Genomic DNA, 27,856 nt, shown 5'->3' on the forward strand with positions numbered 1-27,856 from the left:
GGTAGCCATTCCAGCTTGGATCTGGAAGTTCCAACCCCCATTGAGACTCTGGCAACTGTCACGCCTATGAGGCAGGGTGAGGGGAGGCACCTGGGGACCAGAGAGCTGGATGGGCCAGCGCTCTCTCTCTGTGCGCTCTCTCGGTGCCGGGACGCTGAACGGTGAAGGTAGACTGTGCAGAGCTCTGGAGAACACCACTGGACTGCGTAACACCTTCCCCAGACCCTGCAACCTACCCATTACTTAATTTGTGAGTTACGCCATTAAATAAATATCCTTTTAACTACGTGGAGTGGCCAAAATAATTTCTCCAATAGATTCCTGTGTTTTGATATGAGTAATTTTCCAAAGACAATGTTGATTGAAAGTAAAAAATTAGAGATGCTCCAGTGAGTAAGTGCTTATAACATAAGCAGAAGGACCTGAGTTTGATTCCAATCACCACATTAAAAAAAGCCATACACTGTGGTACATGCTAGTCATCCCAGTCCTATGGAGATGGTGACCAGAAGATCCCTCAGAATCATTTGATAGCCAGCATAGCCTAATTAGCCAGCCTCAGGTCCCATTGAGAGACTCTGTCTTAGAAAACAAGGTGTTGACCCCTGAGAAATGAATGACACCTTGAATTGAATGCCACACACCAAACACATGTGCACATGATCACGTAGGCACACATGTGTACATATATTCATGTATACAGGTATACAGAAAGAAAATAAAAATATATGTTGTGGAATATAATATGATTCTGTTTATGCATTGTTCAATAATATACACATGTTATATCAACAGAATATAGATCAAAGAAGGAAAGTATGATGCTTATTTCTATGGAGAAAGGGAAAATAATTGATCTTAGAAGGGTACAAAACAAGTAACAACTCTAACTTTATTATATATCTTAAAGGTAAAGGTCAAGAAAGCAATATGGCAACAAATTATAATAGGTAACTATAGTATCATCTGTCTTTTCTTTTATATATATATTTTTAAATTTATTTTATAATTTAATTTAATTTTACATATCAGCCATGGATTCCCTTGTTCTCCCCCCTCCCGCCACCCCCCTACCTTTCCCCCAGCCCAACCCCCATTCCCATCTCCTCCATGGCAAAGACTCCGAGACAGTTGATTAGCTTGATCTGTTTGGGAGGCATCCAGGCAGTGGTACCGGGTCCTGTACTCAGTGCATGAGCTGGCTGTTTGGAACCTGGGGCTTATACAGGAACACTTGATTCAGCATGGGAGGAGGGTACTGGACCTGCCTGGACTGTCTTTCCTTTGTGTGTAAAATACAAAAACATCTGTAGCTGGAGTTTTCTCCAGTCCAGCCCAGGTCTGCAGCTGCTCAGACCCAAATAATCACTCAGAGACCCAATATTATTTACAAACTCTTTGGCCTAATGGCTCAGGCTTCTTGCTAGCTAGATCTTACACCTTAAATTAACCCATAATTCTTTTTCATGTTCAGCCACGTGGCTTGGTACCTTTTCCAAGTTCTGCCTTCACATCTTGCTTCCTCTGTGTCTGGCTGGCGACTCCTGACTCAGCCTTCCTGTTCCCAGAATTCTCCTCTCTCTTTGTTCCGCCTATACTTCCTGGTTGGCTACTGGCCAATCAGCACTTTATTTATTAACCAATCAGAACAACACATTCACAGCATACAGAGCAATATCCACAGCAAACATCTATAAAATAAATGCACAGGCAGAATATAATTGAAAAATATAAAATATTCAAACTTTCATCTTAGGGTAATAATATTAGAAACGACTTTGTTCTCTTTCATTATATGTTTTCATATTTTTAAAACATGTTTGTATTTCTAGTTTCCAATTACATATATGAAGCAACTTAAAATCATCATATCTTCCATTTTCATAAGAAAACATTAATAAAATGTAAATCTGTGACTCGTTTTCACATCTATCAGTAATTTGAAAACATAGAGCAAATTGTCATCTCATAGACTAAAGATGGACATGATATAGATAATCACGATCTACCAGGAAGAGAAACTAATGTTGGAGCATAGTAGGAACATTTAAGACATGCTAACTGATTGCTGGAGATGATTGTGGGTTAGATTAAAGTCCCTTGTAAGGCATTTTATTTTTTAAAAGAAAAGATGACCATAGTAGTGTGTGTGTGTGTGTGTGTGTGTGTGTGTGTGTGTGTGTGTGTGTGTGTGTGTGATTTCTAAGAACCTATTCAAATTATTATGGAAATATGGAATGATGGAAAAATCCACTTGTGTTTCAGGTGTGGGAAGTTATTCTAGGAGTAAGTATTTGGGGGAAAAATGCCCAAGTTACTTTTTTCCCTTATCAATAACCTGCCCTCAAAAGAAACTAGTTTAGCAAAGTCAAAACTATAGCCTAATTGATCTGAAGGAAGGTAAGGGGCTTCACCTCCAATAACTGTTGCTTTCCATTCTTGCCACATATGTATGGGAAGAGGAATACTGGGAAGTGCTTGTGAAAGTTACAGACTAAGGACATAGACCAACTGAAAGACTAAAACCTAATCAAAACAGTAAAAAAACATTTTTTTTTTCTTTATAGCTTATTGGCATTGATCTGGCCCCTGTATAATAATAGCAGATAACAGCTGAAATGAATAAAAGGTTGCACCCTGCTTAAATGAGTCTTCAAATAAGGGAGAGAATAATACTAACACTTCAGTCTAATTGGAGAGCTATTGGTTACCACCAAGGTATGTATGCCACTATTGAACCCTTAGGAATATCCTGCCATGCTGATTCTTGTTGTGGTTCATAGGCTTCACAGATGGGTAGGACTTTTGCTTGCTCCCCTCCTATAGAAGCTTGCATGGGAACTCCTCAGGGAGGAGGCTTTCAGGCCAATTCCATGAAGCTCAGGTGCCTCTGGGACATAAGTCTGAAGTACATGGTGCCTTTAGCAGTAGTGACTTAACTTCCACTTCTGGGGGTAACCAAGGGAAATAGCAGTAGCCTGTAATGTTTTGGGAGTCTCTTAGACAACCCTGACTAACAACTCAAAAAAGGGTTTCTTATGCCTGGTATTAGAGGCTTTGTTAGGTGGTCTTTGGCTCTTAGAGGGAGCATTGCTAGTACAGATGGAAATTTTTCATTTAAACTATACATGTATATTTATACAGAGACTTAGATGTATTATTCCTAATGATGTTTTGATATCCTTCCTCTTATTTTGCCTTCCTTCCTCCTTCTTTTGTATTTATGTCTCTCCCTCTCCCTAATTAGAAGCCCCCATTTCTCTAATTTCCCCCATTATATCACTTGTGTTCTGCCTTTCCCTTCTCTACTCCTCCCTCAACTCCCACTTCAGCAATTTCACTTTCATTGGTTCTGCAGTTACTCCAAGGTATGTAGTCACATGTGATAATTTGGAGCCAGAAGACTCTAATGAAAGAGAACATGCACCATTTGTTTTCCTGGGCCTGGGTTAAATCACTCAATATAATGTTTTGTGAGTCCATCCATTTAATTTCATGATTTCATTTTCTTACAGATTAATAGCATTATGTAGTGCATATGTACCACATATTGATTATCCCTTCATCAGTTGATTTAGGGTATTTCTATTTCCTAGTTATTGAGAACAAATCAGCAATGAACATGACTGAGCAAGTATCTATGGAGTGGAATATTTAATTCTTTAGTTACATGCAAGGAGTGGTATATATGAGTCACATGAGATTTATTTTTAGCTTTATGAAAATTCTCCACACTGATTCCATAGTGGCTGGAACTATTTGAACTCCCATGAATAGTGAATGTGTATTCTCTTTTCCCTATATCCCCTCTAGAATCTGTTTTGAGTTGTTTTGTTGATCTTTTTGGTACAGATCAACTGGGATATGATGAAAACAAAGTTGTTTTAATTTGCATTTCTGTAGGTGTTAGGGATGATAAACTTTTTTGAGCTACTTTGTAGTCGTTTTTATTCTTAATTTTTAACTTTGTTTTTTGAGTTCTTTATATATTCTGGATATTAATCTTCTTTCAGATATATAGCTGGAAAAAATTCTCTCCTATTCTGTGACTTTGTTCCTTTAGCTGTGTAGAAGCTTTAATGAAGTTCTGCTTGCCATGTTTTGGCCTTAGTTCTTGGCCCCAGGGAGGAATCCTATTCAGAAAGTCTCTTCCTTCACATACAGTGTACTGCCTATGTTTTCTTCTAACAGTTTCAGTGTTTCGGATTTGACCTTTAGCTCTTTGAACCATTTGGCATTAGTTTTGTGCAAGTTGATAAATACTGATTTAATTTCATTCTTCAGCATGTGGACATCCAGTTTTCCCAGCAGCCTTTGTTGATGATGCTCTCTTCTCTCCAGCATGTGTTTTTGGTACCCACTCAACAAAATGGAAATCATGCTTGACACTGGAAACCTAGCCAAACACCTAGGGTTAGAGAAGTCATGGAATTTGGAAGAGAACCAAGAACCACAAATTTACTAAACCAATGTAATCCCTAACTAAATTCTAAATATTTATTCTTGTACCCACAGCTAAGTGTACTTCTCACCCATCATCAAGGAAGCTTCTTTTTGCAGTAGACAGAGATTATTGCAGAAAACCACAATAAGTCAAAACGCGGAGTTGTGCATCCCAGTCCCAACTGATATATCTACATTATAACTCCTACACCCAAAGGCTCTGGAAACATTGTGGAAGAGGAAGTGGAAAGTCTGTAAGATTCAGGGAATTTCTGTGAGATTGTGTCTCCAAAGAATATCAGAGACTACATTGATAAAATTTTAACAACATGACTACCAGAAGGTGAGCTGAACAAGGACAAAAACAATACACATGCCAAAGTGGATCAGAGAAAAACAATAAGGCCTCAACCCCAAACAAAGAACTACAGGCAACTAAGGAATTCTGAGATCAGGAGAAATAGTCTTTCATAGAGAAGAGTACACCAACTGGTTACCCAATACCAAATGGTCACTGAAAACATGTACGCAAGTGACAAACACGTATACAAGTAATATTATACAGGCTGAGCAGGTTGTACTTATGTATTTAGGAGCATCTCTACACCCTATCTATACATCTATCTATCTATCTGTGTGTGTGTGTGTGTGTGTGTGTGTAATAACAATTAATGAAAAAAGAGGCCATGGACTTAAGAAGGAACAAGGAGGGGTCTATGAGATGGTTTGGAGGGAGGAAAGGGCAGGAGGACATTATGTTATTGTATTATAATCTCAAAACATAAAAGAAATGATTAAAAAATACTAGCACCATGACACCACTACTACAACAAACATTAAAAATAGACTTACTGCTGGGTGGTGGTGATGTATGCCTTTAATCCCAGCACTTGGGAGGCAGAGGCAGGAGGACCTCTGTGAGTTTGAGGCCAGCCTGGTCTCCAAAGTGAGTTCCAGGAAAGGCACAAAGCTACACAGAGAAACCCTGTCTTGAAAAACCAAAAAAAAAAAAAAAAAAAAAAATAGACTTACTCCTTACCCCTTGCCAGATTAGCATAAAATGAATGACCTATTCATCTCAGTTTTTTACCCAATCTATGGTGTCTGCCTTTCAAAACAATTTTAATATGCACTAAGAGACAAAACTCAGAATTCTAATATACAAATCTAGCATCAGAACCAGATTCAAGTAGCAGCTGAAACTTCATAATTATCTGACTGGGAGTTTAAGATAATTCTATTACTTGCCAAACTTGGTCTCCACAAAACAAATCTATTAAGGCATTGAGATTCAATACCTCAGAAAGTGGCAATATTTGGAGAAGGAGGCTCTAAAGTGGTAATTAAGTTAAGTGAAGCCATCTGTGTGTGTTCCAAAGTCCATCTAAGAAAGGAGACTCAGGAGACACACATATTTGAGAACCATGAGAAAATATAAGGAGAAGATAACCATCTATAAACTAGGGAGAAAGGCTTCAGAAGAGACCGTCAATACCTTGTTGCAGATGTCTAATTTCTAGATGCGGGAAAAGGTTTTCAGTCATTTAAGCTATTCTGTTTAGGATACTTTGTTATGGTAGCCCCACAAAATAAATTAAATAATTAATATGCTTAGTTCCAACAAATTCAATAATTAATATGCTGTGTTGTAGTGCAGAAAGTTGTAACACTCAGAATAGATTGCTAATTAAGTAGAAAGATAAGAATATGAAGAATCAGGGGTATTCCTGAAGAAAAGAAAGAGGGATTGTGCAAACCAGGGGGGGTCAAGGTCATGAGAGGGGAACCCACAGAGACAGTTGACCTGAGCTCACGGGAGTGCACAGACTCGGGACCAGCAGTTAGGGAGCCTGCATGGAACCGACCTAGGCTCTCTACATGTGTGTGACAGTTGTGTAGCTTTGTCTGTTTGTAAGGCTCTCTAGCAGTGGGATCAGGACCTGTCCTTGGCACCTAGCTGGCTTTTGGGAGTCTGTGCCCCATGCTGGATTACCTTGCCCAGCCTTGATACACGTGGAGGAGCTTGGTCCTGCCTCAACTTGACATGCCATGCTTTGTTTAAGCCATGGGAGGCCTGCCCCTTTCTGAATGGAGACAGCGGAGGAGTGGATAGGGAGGGTAGATGGAAGTCGAGGCAGAAGGGAATGAGAGGAGAGGAGGGAGGGGAAACTGGTCAGTATATAAAATAAATGATCTCCTATTCCTTGTTCTCCCTCTCTGTTCTTGATCCAGCTGGGATCTCCCACTCCCCCAAGCTCTCTTTCCCTTGAACCTCGCCCTACATTACCCCCATGCATGTCCAGGCTGTTCGTGTAGATCTCATCCATTTCTCCATCATTGGGCGATCCCTGTGTCTTTCTTGGGGTCCTGTTGTCCAGGTAGCCTCCCTGATGATGTGAGTAGCAGTCCAGTCATCCTTGTTCCACATCTAGTATCCTATGAGTGAGTACATACCATGTTTGTCTTTCTGAGTCTCGGTTACCTCACTCAGGATGATTTTTTTTCTAGATCCATCCATTTGCCTGCAAATCTCATGATCTCATTGTTTTTCTCTGCTGAGTAGTATTCCATTGTGTATATGTACCACATTTTATTTATCCATTCTTCAGCTGAAGGGCATCTAGGTTGTTTCCAGGTTCTGGCTATTACAAACAATGCTGATATGAACATAGCTGAGCAAGTGCCCTTGTGGTATGACTGAACATTCCTTGGGTATATGCCCAAGCGTGGTATAGCTGGATCTTGGGGGAGATTGATTCCCAATTTTCTAAGAAAGCGCTGGAGACCATGGTAAATGAAGACCACAGGAGAATAGGAAGAAGCAAAGTGCTAGAGAGGACCACAGAAATCCACAAAGATACCCCCAGATAGACTGCTGGCAATGGTCGAGAGAAAGCCCGAACTGACCTACTCTGGTGATGGGATGGCCAAACACCCTAATCGTTGTGCTAGAAACCCCAACCAATGACTGAGGGAACTGGATGCAGAGATCCACGGCTAGGTCCCCGATGGAGCTCTGGGAGTCCAATAAGCAAGAAAGAGGAGGGTTTATATGAGCGAGAATTGTTGAGACCAAGGTTGGATAAAGCACAGGGACAAATAGCCAAATGAATGGAAACACATGAATCATGAAACAATGTCTGAGGGGCCCCCAACTGGATCAGGCCCTCTGAATAGATGAGACAGTTGATTGGCTTGATCTGTTTGGGAGGCATCCAGGCAGTGGGACTGGGTCCTGTGCTTAGTGCATGAGGTGGCTGTTTGAAACCTGGGGCTTATGCAGGGATGCTTGGCTCAGCCTGGGAGGAGGGGACTGGACCTGCCTGGACTGAGATGGGAATGGGGGATGGGCTGGGGGAAGGGAATGGGGGCCGGGACAGGGGGGAACAAGGGAATTCGTGGCCAATATGTAGAACTAAATTATATTATAAAATAAAATAAAATTTAAAAATAAAATAAATGAAAAAATTAATTAAAAAATTTGAAGAATCAGGTGGAAATGGTGGTATTTTAGTTCATTTTTCATGATATAAACAAAAACACTTAACTCTGGGTATCTGATATGATAGCTAACCAGTTTTTCATAATGATAACATTAGAGTCCTTGTTAATTATACTGTATGTATCAGTATATATAATGAGATAATAAAGATAATATAATGTAATATAATATAAAAGTATTGACATAAAAACACTCAGCAACATAGATTTCTAGACTCTACAAAATTATCACACCTTTTCTGATGAACAAAAATTGAACATTTCATCAATATACATTTTTGGTCTTTTTAACTTTTTAGATAAGGTTATGTAGCCTTGGCTAGCTTGAAACTTGCTGTGTCAACTAGGGTGACCTCCAACTGATAGAGAACTGCCTTCCTCTGCTTCCCAAGTATGGAATTTAAAAGCACATACACACTTGGCCTTTTAATAGATGTCTGTAGATTTTGTAAACCCATAAAAATAGGTGTTAATAGATTTTATAAAGAAGGAAATTTATTTAGGTTAGAACCATAGGTTTAAATATAAGCATTAAAAAAGAAAAAGGTGGGCTGAGATATAATTCAATAGTAGAGTATTTGCTTAGGATGAGAAAGTCCTTGGATTTGACCCTCAACACAAAAACAAGAGGTTGGGAATAAGTGAAGGTAAAACAATCTTATATTTTTCTTATTACTAACTATAGGCAACCAGTTTTTCATAATAATAACATTAGAGTCCTTGTTTATTATACTGTATGTGTAAGTAAAATGACCTATAGCAATATGATAAAGTATAAGAGGGAATAGCTGGTTATATTCTGCTATAACTTATCTGTACAATCCAGGAAATGATGTAGTATTATTTTGAGAGTTTATTAGAGTATATATAAATGCATATTGCAAACCATAGTAAAACTTCCATAAAGTTTTAAAGAAATATGCAGAAAAGAAATAATTAAAACCCAAGAATACAAAAAAGAGTTGAATGCAAAAGAAAAGAAAAGACCACAGAGGACAGAAAGCAACCTGAAGATATGACAGACAATCAGGGACTATAACAATATCAGTGGGGATGGGGGAAATCTCACAAGGTACCACTTCTAGATGAAGGGCTACAGTCCATCAATCACAGATAAGAGAGGGAGAATCAGTTTTCTTCAGAGATGAGCTCCCTAACAAGATATCCAGTCTTAAGTGGCCAACCCTAAATGATTATACATACAAGCAACACTAAACTCTCTCTCTCTCTCTCTCTCTCTCTCTCTCTCTCTCTCTCTCTCTCTCTCTCTCTCTTGGTTTTTTCAAGACAGATTTCTCTGTGTAGCTTTGCACCTTTCCTGGAGCTCGCTCTGTAGACCAGGCTGGCCATGAACTCACAAAGATCTGCCTGGTTCTGCCTCCCCAGTGCTGGGATTAAAGGCGTGCACCACCACTGCCTGGCAACACTAAATACTCTTAATATGTTGTATATATGTTTATGTGTGTGTATATATAATTAAAGTCAGGAATTTGAGAGAGAGTAGGTGTAGACACAGGAGGAGTGAGAGGGAGGAGAGAAAATTATGTAAATGCAGTATTCATGTGTGACATTCTCAAAAAAAGGAAGAATTAAAGAAAGCCAGCATGAGCCAGTGAGAAAACCAACAATCAATATTCCTCCAAAGTTGCTGCTTCTAGCTTCCTGCCTTGAGTTCCTGCCACGACTTCTCTTGGTGATCAAAAGTGACCTAGTAATGCAAGCCAAATAACCCTATCCTCCTCAAGTTGTTTTTTCTTAAAGTATTTTGTAATACCAACATAAAAACAAAGTAATCAAAAAAGGGAAACCAAACACACAAGGCAACAATGGATAGAAGTAAAGGAGAAATCCACAAATTTGTTGTTATGGTTGGAGACACTATTCTCTCAGTAACTGATGGATCCAACAGGTAGAAAATCAGTAGACATATAATAGAACTGAACAGCACCATCAACCATCAATTCACCAGAAGTAACTAACACTTATTGACTATTTCATTCAAAAACATAATATGTATTCTTCTCAGGTTGGTGTGAAATATTCACCGTTAGGCTACATTTTACATCAAAACTGTACTTCAACAAACATAGGAGAGCAGAGTGCACATAGGCATGCTTTCAGAACCAATGGAATTAAAATAGAAATAAATAATTGAAAGTTAGTATGAAATTCTCTTGAGGATTGAACAACATATTTCTAAAAAAAACATTGTATTTTGTAACAAGGGAAGAAAGAGATCTACATACATACGCTCCTATTTTATTCCTTGAAGAATGGAGCATACATTTCCTTGTATTTCTCCAACAGCAGAAGTTTAAAAATCATAATTTAAGTTTCCGGAGGCCTGTACAATAAATTGCTATTTTCAGCTTTCTAAAATTTTGTACAAGTTTCTTATTTGAGACTTAACTGTTTTTAACTGATCTTATCCTGTAGGGCACGCACAATTAGAAGAGTCCATATTACTAGGGGAACTGCCTTTTCATTTACAAGATTATATGCAAATTTGTAAACTGGCCCAGAAAATCTACATTTAAAATATTTATGCTGCGTTTCTAGAAAATATGAGATATTATCTTTAATAGAGTGAAAAGTCTCCCTTGTTCTTGCTCAGTTATAAAGGTGGTAAAAGTGTAGAACATGAATCCTGGATATATATGAGATATATGATCAGTATCTGTTTTCACAATACTCCAAATCTGACTATTTTTAAAATCTGATTGAATGGCACTTTTTTGTTGCTGTTGTTGTTGTTGTTGTTGTTTTGAGACAGGGTTTCTCTGTGTAGTTTTGGTGTCTGTCCTGGAACTCACTCAAAGACCAGGCTGGCCTCAAACTTACAGAGATCTACCTGCCTCTGCTTCCCAAGTGCTGGGATTAAAGGCATGCACCAATATCGCCCAGTTTATAATTGTTATTTTTTGGCATATATGTATTGTATAAAGCTTCATAAAGATATTTTCATTCAAATGTATCATGTACTTTGATGATATTCACTTCCCTACTACCTTTGTCCATGGCTGACTCCCTCCTGCTAGCCCCTTCTTTTCTCAATTAGTCTTTTGTCTGTTTTCATATTATATATACATGTGTATACATACATATATATGGGACTCTTGAACTTTGAACCTGCAACAGGAATTCATAAGTATTCATATACTCTAAGATAGAGGCATATGCAAGGACTTTCTAAAAAGCACTCCATTAGCACAAGAAATACTTGCAATAATTGATTGACAAATGGGATTGTAAAAACTAAAAGACTTTGACACTGCAAAGGAAACAGTCAGCAGAGTGAAGATAGAGCCGACAGAATGGAGAAAATATTTGCCAAGTATACATCTGATGGGAGGGAAATATCTAGAATCCATAAGAACTTTAAAAATTAAATGCCAAAAAACAAATGACCCAATCAATAATGGACAAATAAATTGAACAGAGTTCCCAAAAAATGAAGAAAAAACTGAGATAAAAATACGAAAATATATTGATTCAGGTCAAGACTATATTGAGATTCCATGTCACTCCAGTCACAATGACTAGCACTAATTAGAATCATCAACTTCTTTCATTTAGAAATGAAATGAAATCAAGCACAAAAGGCTTTTTTTAAATTGCTTGCAGAATAGAGGGGAGCATATTATTTTGGATAGACCTAGCACCTATAAAGACCAACTCCAAAATTGAAAGGATTAATAATTTCAGTTCTTGTTAGTACAACCTATATAGCAGTTATGTCTGGCAAAGCTGCTCTCCTAGGAAACCCTCCTCTGAGTAGAGACTCTGGGATTAAAACATGTTCCTTCCCATGGACTAACTTTGGGAATCCTCCACTGGTTTGATGCATCTAGCCAGAGGGAGAGAGGTTTGAGGAGAGGAGGGAGATTGGATTTGATTCATGCAGGTAGTATAGAAATGTCACACCAAACCTCATAAATATGTACAACTAATACAGGCAACCAAGGAATTCTAAGAGTGGGAGAAATAGTTTTCTTCAGGGAAGGGCACACCAATTAGTTGTACAATACCGAATGATCAGTCCTGAAAACATACATACTAGTAACATTATACAGACTGAGCAGATTATATTTAGGAATGTGTGTGTGTGTGTGTGTGTGTGTGTGTGTGTGTGTGTGTGTGTGTGTGTGTATGCATACTTACACACATATGAATATATTGATTACCCAGGGGCCAGGGATTTTTCTACATACAGTGTGGGATATCTGAGGGAAAAATCTAGGTACACTACATTCTTATGTCTGTTAACTTTATTCCTCTAAGACAAAATTCTATCAATACAGCTACAGCTCCATCAGGCATTCAGGGCAGGAATAAATCTAGATGCACCAAACTCTTTATCTATCTACTTTATTTCTCTGGGGTGATATCCTGTCTACATAGCTTCAGTTTCATCTGGTTCCCTCTCATTGTCCTGCTAATGACTAAACTCTTACACTTCCCACCTCATCGTCATCCTCTGTTTCTTCTCCCTCCATCCTACTCACTCTCTACTCCTGGCTCAAGAGTTCTGCCTTACCATCTACATTACCTCTGTGTTCTCTTCTCCCTAGTCATGCCATTCTCTCTGCTCTATAGAAAAAATGCCTACCTGTCCCACTGTTGCTCTACCTTCCACCTTGATATGTAAAAACCTCTTTTGTGCTTAGTCAATTGCTCTGGAAAGCCACTAGGCCGGCCTCAAGGCAAGAGGATGTTCTGAGCTTCATTAGCACAAGAAACAAAGCTATGTTTCCTGCCAGCTTGTCTTTGCTTACATGACCTTATCCAAATACTGGCTTCAGCAGGGGAGTTAGTTACCTAGAAGTTCGGCAGATCTGGGGAGCTGAACTGTTACTAAATGGTCTGGAAATATTTGGGCATGCAAGAATTTCATAGCATAAGACAGCTGAAACATTAAAGGCTGGATAACACCAAATATTCATAATAAATGGCTTGCCTTTTGACAGACCCTTGGCCAGTCAAAGTATAGCTTTAATACATAGCTGAATCTCTGTAATATATTTTTGTGGCCCGCCACATATATATGTTTAGGAATATATGTACGTATGTATATACACACTTAATGAAAAAGAGGCCATGAATTTAACTGAGAGCAAGGAATGATATGTGGGAGGGTTTAGAGGAAAGGGAAGGGAGAAATGATGTAATTATAACCTCAAAAATATAATAAATAATTAAAAGAAAACCCTCCCATAAAATAAATGCTTTTTAAACATATATAATGAAAACTTAGAAGTTCTCATGCACGATTTTAATAGCATGGCCTCCAACTGAGAGTACATAACTTGGCCTACCACTCAATGTACAGAATTGATCATATGACCTCATATGAGTACAAAAGTGATCAAGATTTAGTCTTTTTTGTTTTAGGAGAAAAGTGAAGTGGTCTCATGAGCACATGATTATTTTGCCACAGGAGGAAATATAAAGATCTGAAATCCCAGCTTCTTGGCTGCATTTCTATTGTGCTTAATTGGCTGAAGAATCTCAGAACAGGGTTGGCCATGTTTTCTTTGTTTTGATTTAAAATTGGAATGTCAGGGATCTATAAAAACTCCAGAAGGAAAGTCAGAAGAGACGAAGGCACAACTTCTCATCTGCAGATAGCCAGGGTAATGAGCTGCAAAGCTCACTCTGTACTTATTTCAAGAATAGGAACCGAGTGGTTATAGAACACAGCAAGAGCACATGTTTGAGACATTAGTAGATACTGGACTAGGGTACATTTTTCCCATCTTATAGCCCCATAATGGTCTTTTTACTGGTTCAGCTTTCTCAGACTTTGCAAATAAAGTTCAATAGGCAACTCTGTTTGCTAGGAGGGAAAAATTCTTTCTAATTATATATCTGACAAAATCCAAATCTAAGTTCCTATATTTTCTCACCACCATACTATTATTATTGTATTTTGAGTTGCTAAAATTAACTACAATTTCTAAGATAAGGATTTTAAATAAGCAAATTAACTTTTAAATGGCAAATCAAATAATTAGAAAAGAAAATGTTTTAATCTAGCCCTGTATACCTAGATGAATACTTGGTGATCTTATTGTCACATTTTATGCTTCTATAATTTATGTAACATATGTATGTTTAAATGTAAAGTCACTAAATTAAATACTTATTAATAAAATGTTAACATTTCTATGTTTATTATAGTTTTGTTCATTACATCAATGATTCTATTGCTAGACTTATAATTCAATAATCACATAAATTTATTTAACTTTTTCTCATTGCCTTTAATGTCTCTGTGTTTTAAAGAACGATACCCTTTCTTTCACCAATTAAATATGATATCATTAACTGCTCTTTTTGTTTTTTGTTATTTGTTCATTTAATTTTAATACATGATATCTATGCCAGGATGGCTTAGAATTCAATGTGTAGCCAAGGATGACCTTGAACTTACGATCCTCCTGTTTCCACTTCTGGAGTGTTGAGACTACAGACATGAATCACTACAGTCAGTATCTATGGTGGTAGATATTGAGCCCCAGGATTCATAAATGCTAGACAAGCATTTTAGCAACCAAGTTACATCCCTATCTCCATTTTTATCTGTTTTGGGGACGTTCTTTCTATATAGCCTAATCTTTCCTTTAATTTGAGATCCTGATGTATCAGTCTCCCAAGTGATGGGATCACAGGAATGTGCCACCATACCTGGCCACTTATCTTTTAAATAATTAAAAATGTCATGAAATTAACGTTAGCTTCACCAGTAACATAGAACTAAGATATTTACAGGTAATTTAAAATTGAGACCAAAGAGAGGAAACAGAAAACAGGGACTTGCAGGTGGAAAGGAAACTAACAGAAGAAAGGGGTTGGTATCAGCGTGACAGGGATAAGCAAGGACCGTGAAGACTGACTATTACCATAGATCATTGTATACAACTATGACACTGCTCATTTAAAAACTGTTATTTAAAGCATGTGAAAGAGAGTGAGATGGCCCCTTGGGCAAAGGCACGTCCTGCCAAGTCCGACAACCTGAGTTGTATTCCTGGAAAAATAGAAGATTCATTCACATTTTCTTTCTCTCTGTCTCTATCTCTCTATATATGTATATGTTTCTGTCTGTGTGGTCTACTCATATACAAATAAATGAATGTAATAAGATTTTTAATGAAATGTTTGTCATAGACTTATGTGACTAGAAAAGACTGTAAATCTCTCATACAGCAGCCTCTCAATTTGCACTGTTTTATATTTAATTGCTCAGGAAATTGTCCTATCTTCCACTTGTTGGGCACTCTTGAAGATGGCTAAGATAAAGTAGGGTTCACAATAAACAATTCCTCTATGTATTTATATGTTATACAGTGGTGGATAAAATAGAAACAAAACCAAGAAATAAAATAAGCAGCATGGGTCTGGGTGGATGTCTCAGTGGGGAAGAGAGCTTGCTGCATAAGTTTGATGATGTGAGTTCAGATTCCCAGAACCCATATAAAATGCTCAGATCTGTGGGGGCTAGAGACAGAAGGATCACAGGAATTGCTGGCAACCAGCTAAGTTCCAAGTCCATAATACTCTCTGTCTCATAGACATGCACACTCATATGCACACTTGCACACCATGCAAAAAATATATAAAAATAATCAGCATGCTATAATGTGTCATTTGGTGTTCCAGAGTTGGTAGATTTAGATGGGTGTCCTGGAAGGGCCTTACTGAAAGTCTTTAGTGAAGATTTGAGGGATACAAGCAAGTCACACATTCATAATGAGGGAAAAGTTTCTGAGGGAGGTACAGAAACTTTTCCCTCAGAGATTTGCTACAGAGATTACAAATTCATTTAAGGTCACAGAGCATTAGAGCTAGAACCTAGATAGCTTAATTCTTAGGTTGGTTTTCCTTATAGTATACCATGCTCTTGGTTTCAAATTAACTTTCATCATATAATTAATCATAGGTTGGCATTTATTTTGTTACCCAGCTAATGTTTATTTATCACCATCTGTGGGTAGACTATTATACCAGATGCTTTGGCAGAGAAGGGGCCATTTTCCTCTTATGAATTTTCTCATTCAGATTTTCATTTAATCCTTAAGATAGCCCTTTGAGTCAGCCATTATTATCACTTACAGATAGGAAAATGGGCTCATTGAGGTTAACTAAGCTCATAACTCACAGCCAATAGGAGACAATTAGAATTTGAACTCAGTTGACCTACTCTCTAACACGTTCTATCACATTGTACTGCTTAAATTGGACTTTATCTGCTGCTGGTATATGTGTGTGTATATGTACACACACACACTATAGATAGATAGATAGATAGATAGATAGATAGATAGATAGATAGATAGATAGACAGACAGGTATGGAGGTAGATAAGTGGTTTTGTTTTGTTTGTTTCACACAGGGAAAATATTAGAAAAATAATTGTAACTGAGAAATTTCCAAATTAATATCACTTGAAAAATCATCGGTTATTTGATGATTAATAACATGGGTAGAATTTAGACACTGAATCAGCCAATTCAGCTCTGAAAAACTGAATGGAGAATTATAAAACATGACCCTGATTGGTTCATCCTGAATCTCCTCCGTGATTTGTAAATGATGATACTTTATGTGGCTCAAAATTTAGAAGTTCATAAGAGAGTGTGATGAAATATCTCCCTGCTACTCTATTCCCCATTCTTCTCTACACTGGAAATCAGCATTTTTCTTCTCCATTTATTTTTGGCGGTGGGAATTGAACCTTCACCTTGTGCATCCTTGGCAAACAATTTCACCTTGAGCTACATACCCAGCTCCCTCTCTCCAATATCTTATGTTAACGTTACAGAGATAAAGTATCCAAGGGCCTAACATCTTGGATAGAACTGGAATTTTCAGGATGAGATCAGTGTAAGACCAATAGCAACAGAGTGTATCATACACATATGAGCAACGCTAAATCGACTCAGCAGGTTGCATTTATATATGTGTGTATGCATCAATAAGAACAGGTCATAAATAGGGAGGGAGTGGGGAACATAGGAGGAGGTGAAAGGGGAGAGAGTAGGGTGGAAATGACATAAATTCAGTAGTCATGTATGAAAATCTCCCAAAAAATGTAAAAAAAAATCGAGAGAGTGTGTAAAAATAATAGTAAGTTTTTTCAACTCATTGGATAATTAATTTTATTGCTTTATTTCACATATTTAATTTGAGACTTCTTTTTTTATACAGTCTCTATATTATTCTCATGCTACATTTTCTAAGGTGTACTGAAAGTCATGCCAGTTACCATTCAGGTTTCCAGTGATTTCTTGCTTTTTACCTGCTGCACAGAGTTCTTATTTCTTAGTTTGAAAATCATTGTCCTACTTTTCTTATTTAATCTACAGTTTTCCTTCTTTTCTTTACTCTCTAGCGGTTGTAGTAAATTTTGTTTACCATTGAAAGTGAATTTGTATGATACCTACAGGCTTTTAAGTTCTTTTAATGAAATCAATCGGCCTTTCTACCTTAGGGACCATCTTAGTGCTGAAAATCATCTTCTTAGGTCAAAAGTTCATGGTTGGAAAACAATAAATTACAAAAAACTGGCTTTCCTACCTCAAAGTCAGATAAACTAATTCATACCATAGATTTCCCTGTGGATCAGGCTTAAATGAGTATCCAGCTGAGATTACTTCCTTGCTTAGCTTTCTTACCCTAACCTTTTTTTCTTTGATCAAAAAAAAAAAATGCTCCTTTAAGAAGTCACTTAGAAGATGGCCAAAACTTCCTGGCTTTTCTCAAGACTTTAGGGTTTAGTATTGTAGGCCCCTCCAACCCTGGCAGGAGCAACTGGGCATTGTGCATCTGAATAAACATTGGCATTAGGCTCTGCCTCTTTGTAACACGGCCTATGAGATGAGTTTATGTTATATATTGGCTGGGATGCTATAACCTACTGGATTGTGTGACTGGTGATTTCGTGTAAGGAACTAGGCACAATTCTTCTAGTATATAGGGTTCTTACCTGTGACTTACAGTAAGGCATCGATTTCTTTTGAAGCAACACCACTTATCTCTGGACAGGGTAAATTGTAGTTGGCTTGTGGAAAAGGGCACCTCTCCTTCTGGGGAAATGCAGTTGAATGCCAGGTATATGGATTAACAAGTGAAGCACAGGATGGCCTTAGTGTCTGCCTCATAAACTAGGCTTGGGGACTGTATAATGACTAGCCATACACAGCAGCCCTGGCTAGAGTAAAGCAGTAATGGCACCCTTGATTTATGTTCAATTTTCTCTCTCTTTACTTCTTTTTTTCCCTGACATATGAATTCTATCAAATATTGAAGTCAGATTCAGCTTTACTCTACACAAAACATAGCACGAAGATAGGAAATACAGCAAGTCAGGAGAAAAAGAAGTCTAAGAAGGTCAAGGTTATCACTTGTTTCTCATGAATGACAGCACCAAATCTGTTTTGATTTTTCAACACAAGACTTAATGTTTCTATGCTCCATCTCCTAGAAAATAATTGAGTTCTAGCCACTTCTTTGACACATCTGCAATGTATGCCATAACCAACCTAAAAATATTTGACACCAAACTGATAATGTGGAGCTACAAGCATTGTCAGACAATGTTTTGCTTACAAAGAAAAATAAGATGTTTCTAAACTGCCATTTTCAATTGATCTCATTGCAAAATATCAAATTGTTTCAGTAAATATTTATTTCTTCATGAACTATAATATAGGGCCCTAAGCTATACAGACTGTGATTTTTCCCTCAGACTTTTTGCTATACTGCCCACACGAATGAGGCAAAAAAAGACATCCTTTAAAGCAGAGAGAAGTTAATGACCCAGAGTGAACAAGACCACAGGAGGAGTGAACTTTGCTTTATTTCTGGTTTAGCTTTACAGAAAGACTAAGCCTTTGCCAAATGTTGTTCAAAGCTTTTTGTTAAACCCATATCCAATAATGCTTTAACTGGGTCATTACCCACACACTGCCAGGCCAATGTTTCAAAAAGGACTGATAGAATCTCATGGGCAGTTAGAGTCCGAACTCCTCCCCTGACATCTCCCAAATCCACATTGTTTGACAAGAGTTATTTAACTTGCGGAGGTGGAGAGGAAGGAACTGGCCTAAGAAATCACTGTCCAGTGGTTCAGGGAACAGTAGCAGGATGAGATGTGCTCAAGAACGATAAGGAAGTACAAAAAGAGGGTGTTGTTGGATTCTGAACTTGAAAAATGCAACCATGGAAATTCATAGATGATAAAAATGTTGCTTACACAATGTCCAAGTAAACGTCGTGAAGACAACGTCTTACAGACTTTGATATCTTAATATTACAAAGAAATTTTCCAATAAAATTAATTCTAGGGAAAAACAAAAAGAAAAGGCAAAGTAGAGAGGAGAGATTATGTCACTTTAACTTTCTTATTTTATTCTCTTCTTGTAGAAGATGGTTGTTTAATCTCATTCTGTCTCATTTCCTAGAGAATCCTGTTGCTTCTACAGAGCCTTCCAGTCAGCAAATGTATTCCAAAGTGATTTTGCTTGAAGTCATTTCCATATAAGAACTTAGAGGCTAAGATTGACTTAACTATAATATTCACTTAGCTATATCAAGTACTTGCTTCAAGCAGTGTATGGAGAAAGAAGACAAATACTTAGATAATTTAGAGCTCAGGTGAAATCTAACAGTTTCTGGGATCAGAATATAGCAGTCATTAACTTAGAGCTGGTAGTTTAATACTTAATGTATAACCTAGTGTACATCCGGGACTAAAATTTTTGGGACTAATTAAGAAAATATTTTTTTCTGAAACCTGTTACTCATATAAGGCAGTCAATCCCAATTCATATATTTAAAAATGTTATCTTCCAGAAAAGACAGATTTTATTTTTATTTTTAATAGTCTTTCAGTAAAAATTACCAAAAAGCCAAAAGTAAAGTTGTAGAGTAATCAAAATTAGCGCAAAGCTCTCAATTTTATTAAACAATGGATGTAAGTAGTAACTTCTAAAACATCAGAGAAGAAAAAATATTTTTCAAGTAAGTCATTGTTTTCTTTTTAAATAAATTTTTATTAAAAAAATTTGTTTCCTTTTACATACCAACCTCTGTTGCCCCTCCCTCCCCTTTTCCTGCTCCCCCCACACACTTACCCCCATCCCTTCCTCTAAGAGGGTAAGGCCTCCCTTGGGTAGTCAACACAGGCTGGCATACCAAGTTGGGGCAGGACCTAGCCCCTCCCCTCTGCATCAAGGCTGAGTAAGGCATCTCACCACAGTGAATGGATCTAAAAAGCCAGTTTGTGTACTCAGGATCAGTCGTGGTCTGATTACCAGGGGACCCATAAACACTGATCTTACTCCTGAAATCTATACTAGCTGTATTCATTTTCTGAATGTATAAAATGGGATAATGAAAGGAACAAGTCAGTGCCCCTCCTGGTATGCAATAAGTATATATTCCTGTCAGATACCATCATTATTAGCTGCATGAATCAAAAAGAAAGAAAATAGGAGTAATTTGAACACTGGAAGATTTTGTTTATGACAATGAAGTGCAATCTTTTTTGTCTAATTGTGATTGCTACATATGTTAGCTTCCATCAAGAAGACACAGCTTTGCAGTAATAAAATAACAGATATGACACAAAGCAGGATCAAATAATTCATAATCTGAACAATCACTTTTTCACTTGTGCCTTTATATTTTCATTTTTTCTAAGTGCTCTTTGCTTTTCATGCAGGTATATGAATAAACACTTAAATAAAAATAAATGAAACAAATTCTCAGGGCAATAGCCATGCCCATGATTAATGTAGTATTGTGTTTGCCCTTTAACATAGGGGGCAATATCCCTTAAAGCCAGGATTGATGGCTGCAAGAAACAGAAGATGCACTTCAACTGTACACATTTCTTGACTGATCAGCTTTGCATGACCTTCATATAAAGCCTGAAGATATTTATTGGCCTTGTGCATGAGCACGTCTCAAGTGAAGCAGCTGTCTTTCTTCGCAGTGCAAGTAAAAGGCTTTAGATTAGGAAGAAGATGAGGTTAAATTACTTCATTATTTACTCATTGGGGGAAAATCAATTTCTGGAATATAATCCTATTGACGTGACTGGCACCAACCAGAAGCATAAGTAATTACAACCCTAAAATAAATATGTGTTCACACCTTGAAAAGACGCCGATATTAACCAGTCTCTTTTATGCATCAGGTGTATCAAATAACCATGCAAACCAAACTCAAGGCTAATGGGCCTCTTTTTTGAATATGTCACTGAAATGGGATGGTGAAAATTCTGCTTATATTTTGCTGACCTTGTTGAATTCACACTCTATAATCAAGGCTAGGTATTCCCTCCCTCCAGTTAATACTAGGTTTTTTATGTTGCCAGACAATATTGAAAAAAGGACCACCAATGAACCAAAAAATATCTAGCTACAATAATGTTTCAGCATGTTCATATTTAATAAGAGTCATTTAACAGGCATAGAGAATTTTAGCACTATCTGTACAGCTCTATGATCTAAAGTAAACCATCCTACTTTTCTGTCTCATGGAAATTTGAAATATTTTTCCTTCCTGGCTTGTCCTTTATCAAGGATGTCCTAAACTTCCATCATGTTGACTTTAGCCTTGCGAGGACTTTTTAATTAACAGAGATGATCCACAAGTCATGATTTATATGCAAGAAAGATGCCCTATTTTATCTTCTTTCCCTAGGCTATGATATATGGATGCTTCTAATAAACGAAAGATAAAAGTGGTTTGGACCAAAAAAGATCCATGTTTCTAAAAAAAAAAAAGTACATTAAGACCACAGCTGCCAAACAAGGGGATAATGTAGAGAGCCCAAATGACAAGCAATAGGAAGAGCTGATGAAAGATGAGTTTTATATGTTTAGGATAAGCATTTTCTTGAACCACGTAATCTCTATCCTGAAGAAAGTACTATACCTTAAAAACTTTAGTTTTGGTGAGGGTTTGTTTAAGGTATCATATATTTCCGTCTCAAAGAAATATTATATATATATATATATATATATATATATATATTATTCTTTTATTTAAGTTATCATACAAAGTAATGGTTTCAGGAAGGTTTATAATTTCGTTTATTCAGCCTAATGCTGTTCATTAGGCTATTCACTTACTGGAACGGTACTGTTACAGTTGAAAATATGGTATCATCTCTTTTTCTGCTATAACTGTCAGAGACAATGGCATATTCTTTCTAAAAGACATAGTATTGAAAGAAACCTGTTTTATGAATGGATTGAGACTCTGAAAACCTATCCTCCATTCCTGTCTCTGTTACCCACTGACTGGTTGACCTTGCACTGTTACTTAAGTTCCCTGTTACATGGCTTACTTCTATATATAAAGGCATTATTGTACTACATCACTGCCAAGGGCATTTTCAACTATAAAACCATACGATTTTCATATCTGGAAACTGCTGGACAACGATATTAGAACTGGAGAATTACACCCGCATGTTTATAAAGAAAATAGAGAGCTCAGAAACAAACTCATTAAGAAAGTGAAACTTGAAGAAGAAGAAGAAGAAGAAGAAGAAGAAGAAGAAGAAGAAGAAGAAGAAGAAGAAGAAGAAGAAGAAGAAGAAGAAGAAAGTGAAACTTATGCCAAGACAGGAAACAACAGAGTTAAGCAAATGATAATGTGGTAGAAACCACTGCAAGCTTCAGAGCTGAGGCCATGGCTCTGGCATAGGGTCATGTGTGACTGTGACTTGTTTAGGAAAGGACAAAAACATCAGTTCAGCTGGCGTTGATTGATCCAGGGCAGAGAGTACTGATCATGGAAGACCTCATGGACCACTATGAAGACACTGAAGTACATCCCAAATGAGATAGGGTGCAAGGTAATGCATACAGAAGTGCTGTCTGTCACCTGACTCTGATTTGTAGAGGATCAACATTATCTGCTATGATAAGATTTATGACTAAAACATATTAAAACAACAAGACCATATCTAAGCTTATGTGTTCTGTAATCTGTCTAGCAAGTGAAACCAAAGTGCTTTGTTTATAGTATGGCAGAAGAAGTCATTTAACCTACTTTCTAGATCCATAAGTGCTGATGAACCAGTAACAAAAACAGTTATAAAGAGTTCTGTCCTGTATATTTATGTTTTCTATAGTCCCATGATTTTCTATTTAGGCCAGTGATGAAACTTTCAAAAGTAAATATAATGCCCACCGTTTAAAACAACTTTTGGATACATAGTAAAACGTTCTACTGTGAAGAAAAAGCATTCTACTGGGAAGGAAGCCACTCATTCATGAAACAAACAGGACTGCCCCTTGTATCCTCCTGTCTTGGAACAGCCATAAAAACCCTTTTCAGCTCTTCAAATGGGTTTCCATTGTCTCACCTGGCTTTTTTAAAATAACAGATTTCCTTCTTCTAGTCTTCGATCTGTATTTAATCCCACTACCACGTATTTTCGCACTGAGGGAAATTCATAAGCTCTCTTCATATTTTAATCAAGCTATTATTTATTGTTTTAAAAGAACAACATGAAGTTCTTGCCTATTGGTCATTGTCAGAACAAAACCCCGAATACACAGTAGCCTGGTAATTATGGCAAGCTCAGCGGAGACAAAGTTTCTTGAAAGTAAAACTTTCGTTCTTTTCATCTAGATGAGAACTGTTGTTAAAAACGGCAGGCAAGAGCAGAAAGACATATCATGCGACAGGACTCATGTGGAGGGCTTATTAAAGGGGAAGACAAGAGTTAATGAGAGAAAAAAAGACAGGAGAAAGAGGGAGGGAGAGGAAGGGAGAGGCGAAAAGGCCTGCCTGCCCGCCTCTTGAAAGAGCACTGGGAAAGAGCAAGGAATGGGTGGAGCTTGCCTTTAAAGGCACTCTCAGCACACATGCATAGACGCTTGAGCAGCCATGCAGCGCATGCGCATAGATTATGTGTCATATAGCCATAAGACCCTGGGTGCTGCCTAGGCATTTGCCTGAAATGCTAACAAGCACTGTCCAAAAGAATACCCTGTAATGATGGAAACATTACTTATTTGTGCTACTCAGCATTATTGGCCCACAAATAAATAACAACAGAGAACTAGTATTTGAAATATGTCAACTGTGCCTGGGAAACTGAAGTTTTAATTGTAATTAAGCTTAATTGATTTAAATTTAACTATAAGTGGCTTCGTGTAACTGGTGCTTACTAAATTGAATAGCATAGCTCTGAGTCCTTATTCTAGATTATAGAAAGCAGCCTAGCAGGGAAGACATTCTTGCCTAAGTATTTTTTTTTTTTTTTTTTTTTTTTTTTTTTGGTTTTCCGAGTCAGGGTTTCTCTGTGTAGCTTTGTGCCTTTCCTGGAACTCACTCTGTAGACCAAGCTGGCCTCGAACTCACAGAGATCCGCCTGCCTCTGCCTCCCGAGTGCTGGGATTAAAGGCGTGCGCCACCACCGCCCGGCTAGTATTTTGTTTTTTAATGAAGAAAGTCTCTAATTTTCATTTTTACTTTGAAAGGATATCATCATGGAGAGGAAGGCCTGATAGTAAGAGCAAAAGGCTAACTGGTCACTTTGACCCTTCAGGTATAAAGCAGATAGGGATCAAGGATAGTGTTCAGCACCTTGTTCCCTTTAAAATATTTTAAAAGTTATTTTGTTTGGGTTATGTGGAGATGAGTAGAGACACATGCATTCCCACCATACACAAGTGATGACACAACTACAGTCTTGGCCTTGTCTGATGAATTTCTTTATGCAGTGGATGATGATCAAGACGGCCCCTCGGCGGCCCGGCTTCAGGAAAGAGATTGTCTATAGCAATACCATGAAATGTTTTCCCCAAGCTCTTCTCCTCAGTTCTAAGATTTGCAAGTCTTTTAAATAATGAATGAATGAATGAGTTTTACATCTTGACTGCAGTTTCCCCTCCCTCCTCTCCTCCAAGACCCTTCTTCTACACCCTCCCCACCCAAACCACTCCTCCTCTATTTCTGTTCAGAAAAGGGCAGGCCTCCCATGGATATCAACAAAACATGCATTATCAAGTTGCAGTAAGACTAGGCACCTCCCCTTGTATTAAGGTTGGGCAAGGTGATCCAGTATGAGGAATAGGGTCTGGAAAGCAGGCAACAGAGTCAGAGGCAGTCCCTGCTCCTGCTGTTAGGAGTCCCACAAAAAGACCAAGGTATACAACTGTTCCATGTCTGCAGAGGGCCTAGGTCAGTCCCATGCAGGCTCCCTGGATGTCGATTCAGAGTCTATAATTACTATGAGCCCAGTTTAGATGATTCTGTGGGTTTTTCTTGTGATGTCCTTGACCCCTCTGGTTTCTACAGTCCTTCCTTCCTTTCTTCAGAAGGATTCCTCTAGCTTAGCCAATGACTGGCTTAGGTTCTCTGTCTTATTTTCATCAGTTGCTGGATGAAGCCTCTGATGACAATTAGGCTATGGATATAGAAGAATATCATTAGGCATCATTACATTGACATTTTTTTTTTCTCCAGTCATGTTTGGTTCTATCCTAGGTCTCTGAGTTATCTAGCCTGTGGCTCTTGGTGCTCTGGAGAGTGTCGGGGGTGGGATAACTCCCGTGGCAGTGGCATAGGTCTTAGACTAGACCAGTCATTGCTTGGCCACTCCTTCAATCTCTAGGCCATCCTTATCCAGCATATCCCATAGGCAGGACAGACTGTAGGTTGAAGGTTATATGACTGGGTTGGTGTTCAGATCCCTCCACCGAAGTCTAGAGTTGCAAGTCTTACATTAATAATTTTATCAATTTTGAATTGATTAGTTTATTCAGTCATTTATTTATACTGGTAACTGAACCTATGGCCTTGCATATGCTAGGCAAGTACTCAATTACATTCTTAGTCTCCTTTCGATTTCTTTGCTTCTTTTATTATTTTTGAGACATGATCTCATTGATTTCTCCAGTATGGCCTTGAGCTTACTCTGTAGCCCTGTCAGTCCTAGAACTTGCAATTCTCCTGTCTCAGCCTTTCAAGTGAGTAGGTGAGAACAGGCCTGTATCATCAGGTGCAACAATCAATTGTTTTTTTTTATAGAGTGAGAGATATGGATCTAGATTTATCTGTCTACATGTGGATATCCAGTTTTTCCAGGATCATTTGTTAGAGAGACTATCTTTTCTACACTGCAAATTTGGTGTGTGTGTGTGTGTGTGTGTGTGTGTGTGTGTGTGTGTGTGTGTTGTGTATGTGTGTGTATGCGTGAGCATGTGTGCAGGGGTGTGTGTGTGTGTGTGTGTGTGTGTGTGTGTGTGTGTGTGTGTTAGAGAGCCTCTCATATAGTCCAGGCTAAACTCAAACCAACTATACAGCTGAGGACAACTTTGAAGTCCTTATCTCCCTTCTTCGACCTCACAAGTGCTGGGATTACAAGTATGTACCACCACTGAGTGTCCTTTGGTACTATATCACAATCATCAAGCAGTCCTAGAGAATCTATTCCTAGGGCCTCTTAAAGAAAGAATTTGAGGTCATTGATAACTACACAATACAGTGTATCCTGTTGTTATGACCTAAGTACTAGGAAAATGTGTTTGTGCTTAAAAGCTTTTCTGTGTCATGTAACTTGTTGTGTTATATCTTCACATTTTTCTTAGAGAGCTGAACTAGTGATCCATCTAACGCAAATATGTTCTAGATGGAGCCTTTGTTTCATTAGTTATTTCTCTTAATTTCATCCTTATGTACTCTATTTTGATGCTTAGTGTTTAACAATATAACATTTTTATTAATTCTTTGAGAATATCATGCATGCATACAATGAACTTTGGTTGTATATAGCCTCTACTCTGCCCCCTAACTCTTCCTAGGTCTGCCCTCATCCCTCTATCTCCCGCTCAACATCATGTCCTCTTTTTTAATACCTTATGGAGTCCAATTTGTGATTCCATACACTTATGGTGTGTGTGGGGGGCAGCGTTCCTTTGGAGTGTGGTCAACCTACTAGATGCCACACCCTTAAAAGAAAACTAATTCTCTCTCTCTTCCAAGTTCATCAACTGTCAATATCTTTTCAGCTAGGGATGGTAGCTTGTGAGCTCTTTCTGTCTCCATGCTGGAAAGTTGATTCACCAGATCCTTTGAAGGTGTTTTTATAGGGGCGACAACAGCCACTGTGACTTTATGAATGCAATGGTTTTGTCATGCCGAAAAAACACTGTTTTGCTCTGGTTCTCCCTGCTCTGATACTTAAAATCTTTCTGCCCCTTCTTCCTCAAGCCTTCTGGGAAAGGGTGTGATAGAGATATCCAATCTGTGGCTGAGAACTCCAGATACTTATTGTCTACAGTTAGATGAGTTATAAGTTTCTGTATTAACCACCAGCCACTGAACAAAGAAATTTCCCTAATGAAGTCTGAGTGTTACATTAATCTATGGGTATAAAGATACAAATATAAAGGGTAGTTTTATACTACCACATATTTTTAAAAAATGGTGTCTGGTTCCACTGTATTCATTTACTTATTTCACAAACAGCAAAATAAAAATAGAACTGTATTTTTTAAAAATGTGTTCAGTCTTTTTAAAGGATTTATCTCCATATCCTCTGTTACACACACACACACACACACACACACACACACACACACACACCACAATATTATACACATTGTTTTTTCTAAATTGTTAACATCTACTTATGCTGTATAATTTATTGAATCAAAATTGAAGCTACGACACTCAAAACGCCCTAGAGAATCATAAAAATAGTTATATACAAGACAACTTGGAGCACAATTTACTCATTTCAATATCATACTTGCTACATTACTAAGAAATTTATACATTATAAAATTTCAAATATATGTATGTATGTGTGTGTGTGTTAGAAGACGCTGATCTGGGGCTTTCTTTTATATTGTGCATGCTTGTTTCTTTCAGAGAA

The sequence above is a fragment of the Peromyscus leucopus genome, chromosome X (genome assembly GCF_004664715.2).
Source record: "Peromyscus leucopus breed LL Stock chromosome X, UCI_PerLeu_2.1, whole genome shotgun sequence".
NCBI lineage: Eukaryota > Metazoa > Chordata > Mammalia > Rodentia > Cricetidae > Peromyscus > Peromyscus leucopus.